This window comes from Hypanus sabinus, chromosome 3, assembly GCF_030144855.1.
Source record: "Hypanus sabinus isolate sHypSab1 chromosome 3, sHypSab1.hap1, whole genome shotgun sequence".
In the NCBI taxonomy this organism is placed as follows: domain Eukaryota; kingdom Metazoa; phylum Chordata; class Chondrichthyes; order Myliobatiformes; family Dasyatidae; genus Hypanus; species Hypanus sabinus.
The window spans coordinates 25698383-25706329 of record NC_082708.1 but is presented as its reverse complement, the minus strand read 5'-3'; positions in this window follow the sequence as shown (position 1 = coordinate 25706329).

The following is a 7947-nucleotide window of genomic DNA, read 5'->3' as shown; positions in this document are numbered from 1 at the left end:
GGTCCTAGGGAATATCTTGTCAGGACCCCAGGATTTATCCACTTTTATATTCCTTAATAGCGCCAGTACTTCCTCCTCTTTAATCGTCATAGTTTCCATAACTTCCATACTTGTTTCCCTTACCTTACACAATTCAACATCCTTCTCCTTAGTGAATACTAAAGAAAAGAAATTGTTCAAAATCTCCCCCTTCTCTTTTGGCTCCGCACATAGCTATCCACTCTGATCCTCTAAGGGACCAATTTTATCCCTCACTACCCTTTTGCTATTAATCTAACTGTAGAAACCCTTTGGATTTATTTTCACCTTACTTGCCAAAGCAACCTCGTATCTTTTTTTAGCTTTTCTAATTTCTTTCTTAAGATTCTTTCTACATTCTTTATATTCCTCGAGCACCTCATTTACTCCATGCTGCCTATATTTATTGTAGATCTCTCTCTTTTTCTGAACCAAGTTTCCAATATCCCTTGAAAACCATGGTTCTCTCAAACTTTTAACCTTTCCTTTCAACCTAACAGGAACATAAAGATTCTGTACCCTCAAAATTTCACCTTTAAATGACCTCCATTTCTCTATTACATCCTTCCCATAAAACAAATTGTCCCAATCCACTCTTTCTAAATCCTTTCGCATCCCCTCAAAATTAGCTTTTCTCCAATCAAAAATCTCAACCCTGGGTCCAGTCCTATCCTTCTCTTTTTGGAAGAGGACAGTGAGGCTTTGAGAGGAAGTGCGGCGGCGGCCATTTTCAAATTGTCCAATTGCGTCTCAGATCGGAGTTCTGAGAGGCGGGACTGCGCAGGTGCATGAGGAGGCCTGGGAAGGAGGGAAGATATAAAAAAGGAGAGAATGAGTCAGGTAGTTCTCTTTTGGAAGAGGACAATGAGGCTTTGAGAGGAAGTGTGGCGGCCATTTTCAAATTGTCCAATTGCGTCTCAGATCGGAGTTCTGAGAGGCAGGACTGCGCAGGCGCATGAGGAGGCCTGGGAAGGAGGGAAGATATAAAAAGAACGCAGCCTTAAGAAGCGGGCAGCTTCGTTTGCGGGCAGTGGAGTGCGCAGGGAGCAGAGTGTAGGGCTTGGGCTCAGGGGGCTTAGGAGGAAGAGGGCACAGTAGGCTTATCTTTTAGTTCTTGTTATTTTTCAGTTTTTTGGGAAGTATGAGTGTGAGGGCAGCTTGTTGTTCTCGGTGTCGGATGTGGGAGGTCCTGGAGTCTCCGAGCCTCCCGGACGTCCACATCTGCGCCAGGTGCACCGAACTGCAGCTCCTGAGGGACCGAGTTAGGGAACTGGAGCTGCAACTCGATGACCTTCGCCTAGTCAGGGAGGTGATAGAGAGGAGTTACAGGCAGGTGGTCCCTCCGGGGCCACGGGAGGCAGATAGGTGGGTCACGGTCAGGAAGGGGAAGAGGCAGGTACTAGAGAGTACCCCGGTGGCTGTACCCCTTGACAATAAGTACTCATGTTTGAGTACTGTTGGGGGGGACAGCCTTCCTGGTGGAAGTGACAGTGGCCGGTTCTCCGGCACAGAGGACGGCCCTGTAGCTCAGAAGGGTAGGGATAGAAGAAAGAGGACCATAGTAATAGGGGACTCGATAGTCAGGGGTTCAGACAGGCGGTTCTGTGGAGGTGATCGGGAGACCCGGATGGTAATTTGCCTCCCTGGTGCCAGGGTTCGGGACATTTCTGATCGCGTCCAAGATATCCTGAAGTGGGAGGGTGAGGAGCCAGAGGTCGTGGTACATGTAGGTACCAATGACATAGGTAGGAAAAGGGAAGAGGTCCTGAAATGAGAGTATAGGGAGTTAGGAAGGCAGTTAAGAAGAAGGACCGCAAAGGTAATAATCTCGGGATTACTGCCTGTGCCACGCGACAGTGAGAGTAGAAATAGAATTAAGTGGAGGATGAATGTGTGGCTGTGGGATTGGAGCAGGGGGCAGGGATTCAAGTTTCTGGATCATTGGGACCTCTTCTGGGGCAGGCGTGACCTGTTCAAGAAGGACGGGTTACACTTGAATCCTGGGGGGACCAATATCCTGGCGGGGAGGTTTGCTTGGGCTACAGGGCAAACTTTAAGCTAGTAAGATGGGGGGGGGTGGCAATCAATTTGAGGAAACCATGGGAGAGGAGGTTAGTTCACCAGTAGAGCAAGTAAATAGACAGTGTGTGAGGGAGGAAAGGCAGGTGATAGAGAAGGGATACGCTCAGCCCGAAGATGTAGAGAAGAAAGAAAAGGATAATAAATTTGAATGCATTGTTAGGGATGAAAAGAGAGGAGGGGGTGGAGAGTATCTTAAATGTATCTATTTTAATGCTAGGAGCATTGTAAGAAAGGTGGATGAGCTTAAAGCGTGGATTGATACCTGGAATTATGATGTTGTAGCTATTAGTGAAACATGGTTGCAGGAAGGGTGTGATTGGCAACTAAATATTCCGGGGTTTAGTTGCTTCAGGTGTGATAGAGTAGGAGGGGCCAGAGGAGGAGGTGTTGCATTGCTTGTCCGAGAAAATCTTATGGCGGTGCTTTGGAAGGATAGATTAGAGAGCTCCTCTAGGGAGGCTACTTGGGTGGAATTGAGGAATGGGAAAGGTGTAGTAACACTGATAGGAGTGTATTATAGGCCACCTAATGGGGAGCGTGAGTTGGAAGAGCAAATGTGTAAGGAGATAGCAGATATTTGTAGTAAACACAAGGTGGTGATTGTGGGAGATTTTAATTTTCCACACGTAGACTGGGAAGCTCATTCTGTAAAAGGGCTGGATGGTTTAGAGTTTGTGAAATGTGTGCAGGATAGTTTTTTGCAACAATACATAGAAGTACCGACTAGAGATGGGGCAGTGTTAGATCTCCTGTTAGGGAATGCGATAGGTCAGCTGACAGATGTACGTGTTGGGGAGCACTTCGGGTCCAGTGATCACAATAGCATTAGCTTCAATATAATTATGGAGAAGGACAGGACAGGATCTAGAGTTGAGATTTTTGATTGGAGAAAGGCTAACTTTGAGGAGATGCGAAGGGATTTAGAGAGAGTGGATTGGGTCAAGTTGTTTTATGGGAAGGATGTAATAGAAAAATGGAAGTCATTTAAGGGTGAAATTATGAGGGTACAGAATCTTTATGTTCCTGTTAGGTTGAAAGGAAAGGTTAAAGGTTTGAAAGCACCATGGTTTTCAAGGGATATTAGAAATTTGGTTCAGAAAAAGAGGGATGTCTACAATAGATATAGGCAGCATGGAGTAAAGGAATTGCTCGAGGAATATAAAGAATGTAAAAGAAATCTTAAGAAAGAGATTAGAAAAGCTAAAAGAAGATACGAGGTTGGTTTGGCAAATAAGGTGAAAGTAAATCCGAAAGGTTTCTACAGTTATATTAAAAGCAAGAGGATAGTGAGGGATAAAATTGGCCCCTTAGAGAATCAGAGTGGTCAGCTATGTGTGGAGCCGAGGGAGATGGGAGAGATTTTGAACGATTTCTTCTCTTCGGTATTCACTAAGGAGAAGGATATTGAATTGTGTAAGGTGTGGGAAACAAGTAAGGAAGTCATGGAACCTATGACGATTAAAGAGGTGGAAGTACTGGAAGTACATTTAAAAGTGGATAAATCTCCGGGTCCTGACAGGATATTCCCCAGGACCTTGAGGGAAGTTTGTGTAGAAATAGCAGGAGCTCCGACGGAGATCTTTAAGATGTCATTAGAAACGGGGATTGTGCCGGAGGATTGGCATATTGCTCATGTGGTTCCATTGTTTAAAAAGGGTTCTAGAAGTAAGCCTAGCAATTATAGACCTGTCAGTTTGACATCAGTGGTGGGTAAATTAATGGAAAGTATTCTTTGAGATACCATTAATAATTATCTGGATAGACAGGATCTGATTAGGAGTAGCCAGCATGGATTTGTGCGTGGGAGGTCATGTTTGACAAACCTTATTGAATTTTTTGAAGAAGTTATGAGGAATGTTGACGAGGGTAAGGCAGTGGATGTAGTCTATATGGACTTCAGCAAAGCCTTTGACAAAGTTCCACATGGAAGGTTAGTTAAGAAGGTTCAGTCGTTAGGTATTAATGCTGGAGTAATAAAATGGATTCAACAGTGGCTAGATGGGAGATGCCAGAAAGTAGTGGTGGATAATTGTTTATCGGGATGGAGGCCGGTGACTAGCGGTGTGCCTCAGGGATCTGTTTTGGGCCCAACGTTGTTTGTAATATACATAAATGATCTGGATGATGGGGTGGTAAATTGGATTAGTAAGTATGCCGATGATACTAAGGTAGGAGGTGTTGTGGATAATGAGGTGGGTTTTCAAAGCTTGCAAGGAGATTTATGCTGGTTAGAAGAATGGGCTGAACGTTGGCAGATGGAGTTTAATGCTGAGAAGTGTGAGGTTCTACATTTTGGCAGGAATAATCCAAATAGAACATACAGGGTAAATGGTAGGGCATTGAGGAATGCAGAGGAACAGAGAGATCTAGGAATAACAGTGCATAGTTCCCTGAAGGTGGAGTCTCATGTAGATAGGGTGGTGAAGAAGGCTTTTGGAATGCTGGCCTTTATAAATCAAAGTATTCAGTACAGAAGTTGGGATGTAATGTTAAAATTGTACAAGGCATTGGTAAGGCCAAATTTGGAATATCGTGTGCAGTTCTGGTCACCGAATTATAGGAAAGATATCAATAAATTAGAGAGTGCAGAGACGATTTACTAGGATGTTCCCTGGGTTTCAGCACTTAAGTTACAGAGAAAGGTTGAACAAGTTAGGTCTCTATTCATTGGAGCGTAGAAGGTTGAGGGGGGATTTGATTGAGGTATTTAAAATTTTGAGAGGGATAGATAGAGTTGACGTGAACAGGCTGTTTCCATTGAGAGTAGGGGAGATTCAAACGAGAGGACATGATTTGAGAGTTAGGGGGCAGAAGTTTAAGGGAAACACGAGGGGGTATTTCTTTACTCAGAGAGTGATAGCTGTGTGGAATGAGCTTCCTGTAGAAGTAGTAGAGGCCAGTTCAGTTGTGTCATTTAAGGTAAAATTGGATAGGTATATGGACAGGAAAGGAGTGGAGGGTTATGGGCTGAGTGCGGATAGGTGGGACTAGGTGAGATTAAGAGTTCGGCATGGACTAGGAGGGCCGAGATGGCCTGTTTCCATGCTGTGATTGTTATATGGTTATATGGTTATAATTATATTGAAACTAATGGCATTGTGATCACTGGATCCGAAGTGCTCCCCAACACATATCTCCTTCACCTGACCTATCTCATTCCCTAACAAGTGATCCAACACTGCCCCTTCTCTAGTTGGAACCTCTATGTATTGCTGCAAAAAACTATCCAGCTCACATTTTACAAACTCCAAACCATCCAGCCCTTTTACAGTATGGGCTTCCCAGTCTACATGTGGAAAATTAAAATCTCCCACAATCACAACCTTGTGCTTACTACAAATATCTGCTATCTCCTTACAAATTTGCTCCTTCAATCCTTGCTCCCCATTAGGTGGTCTATAATACACCCCTATAAGTGTTACTACACCTTTCCCATTCAATTCCACCCAGATAGTCTGCCTAGACGAGCCCTCTAATCTATCCTGCCAAAGCACCGCTGTAATATTTTCTCTGACAAGCAATGCAACACCTCCCCCTCTTGCCCCTCTGATTCTATCATACCTGAAGCAACAAAATCCAGGAATATTTAGTTGCCAATCACACCCCTCCTGCAACCATGTTTCACTAATAGCTATAACATTATATTTCCAGGTATCAATCATGCTCTAAGCTCATCCACCTTTCTTAAAATGCTCCTAGCATTAAAATAGATGCATTTAAGAAACTTTTCACCTCTTACTCTCTGTTTATCAGTAATGGTGCAAACAACTTTATTATCTCTTTCTTCCTTCTCCCCTACATCTTCAGTCTGAGCGCTCCCCTTCTCTGTCAACTGCCTATCCTCCCTCACACTCTGTCTACTAGCTTTCTCTATTTGTGAACTAACCTCCACTCTCCTAGTCTCTTCAATTTGATTCCCACCCCCCAACCATTCTAGTTTAAAGTCTCCCCAGCAGCCTTCGCTAATCTCCCCGATAGGATTCAAGTGCAACCTGCCCTTTTTGTACAGGTCACACCTGTCCCAAAAGAGGTCCCAATGATCCAGAAACTTGAATCCCTGCCCCCGCTCCAATCCCTCAGCCATGCATTTATCCTCCACCTCATTCGATTCCTACTCTCACTGTCGCGTGGCACAGGCAGTAATCCTGAGATTACTACCTTTGCGGACCTTCTTAACCCCCTTCCTAACTCGGTATAGTCTCCTTTCAGGAGCCTTTTTCCTACCTATGTCATTGGTACCTCTATGTACCACGACCTCAGGCTCCTCACCCTCCCGCTTCAGGATATCTTGGATGTTGTTATGAAGGTACCACAGCCCTGAAGGGGCGGGAGCAGCCCCCTCCTTCCGGGGAATCGCAAGAGCACTATTAATTCGGGTCTCGGACCCAGGCAAATGAGAGACAATGTAACGGTTTTGGCCATTGCTCTTAGAGACACCTGTGCTGAGGGCATGACCCTGCTACGTGACAGCTACCTCGGATATGGACACCCTCGGGCAATGTGGGGGTGGGGATTGCATCACCCTACTTGGATGGACATCTACAACTCCGCGAGTCAAGATAAAAGGGGACTGCAGAGCGCAGTGCCCCAGAGAGTCGCACCAGAAGGACTCGATCGCTCAACGCTCCCGTGATAGCTGGAAGCCAGTCAAAAGCCACGTGCGCTCCGTAACTTCTCTGCCTGGGGAGCGGGTGGCTGATAATACCGAGAAGGACTTTGAACTAATAACAGGAAAACAACGCTCCCCTGATTCAACGGTGTTGCTTTGTCAAAGACCCAGGCAAGTTTTGTCATTTCTCCTCACTCTCTCTGAAACACATGAAACCCAGCGATTCCCCAAAAAGACTGAAGCCTGCAGACTTCTGAGTGACTTTTATATTTCCAACGGACAATATATTATCCCCTAGGCAACAGTCGAGATTATTTCTTAATGATGATTATTGCTATACCCGCGCTTTAGATTGAGTTTTGCCGATGTATATGTTCTGAATGTTTGTATTAACCTTACTTTTGTGCCCCCCTTTATGAATAAAACCGTTCGAAAATAGTGCCATCAGACTCCAACGGACCTCTCTATCTTTGCTGGTGAGTTATCCAGTTACGGGATACGTAACAACTTGGGGTTTCTCATCTCGGGATTTGGCACCAAATTGGGAGGCCGGTGAATCGGGCTTGTTGTCCAAAACTTGAATCTGGGTACGCGGGTAGCCAGACAGGAAACCAGCAAAGATGGACATGGGTGAATTTATGAAAAACCCGACTGGGGGGGGCGCTAGAAGCGGCCACCAAATCAGACTTGTTAAATTTGGCGAAGGGGTTGAACCTCGCAGAAGTGAGGTCGTCCATGAAAAAGCGGGAGGTGCGAAGGGCCATAACCCAGTATTACATTGGGAAGAATGTGTTTGGAGCTGAGGTATTGGGAGATATCCCTGAAAAGGTACTATCAAGTGGGACGGTTCAGTTAGAGGTGGAGAAATTAAGGCTGGAACATGAAATTAAGTTAAAAGAGCTGGAAGCGCCTGAGAGAGAGAGAGAAAGAAAGGGTTGAGAGAGAGAGAAAGGGAGAGGCAAAGACAGCATGAAATCCACCTAAAGGAGCTAGAAGCAGTCGAGAAAGAGAAACGGAGGCAACTTGACTGTGAGATGGAGAAGGTAAGCAACGAGCGAAGAGATCAAGAGTTAGACCGAGCGGAGCGGTTTAATGTTAGTACAGAGTTGAGATTGGTGCCCCCGTTCGAGGAGACAGATGTCCATAGTTATTTCTTGCTTTTTGAAAAGTTGGCAGTAAATCAGAAGTGGCCAAAAGAGCAGTGGGTAGCGTTGTTACAAAGTGTGTTAAAGGGGAAG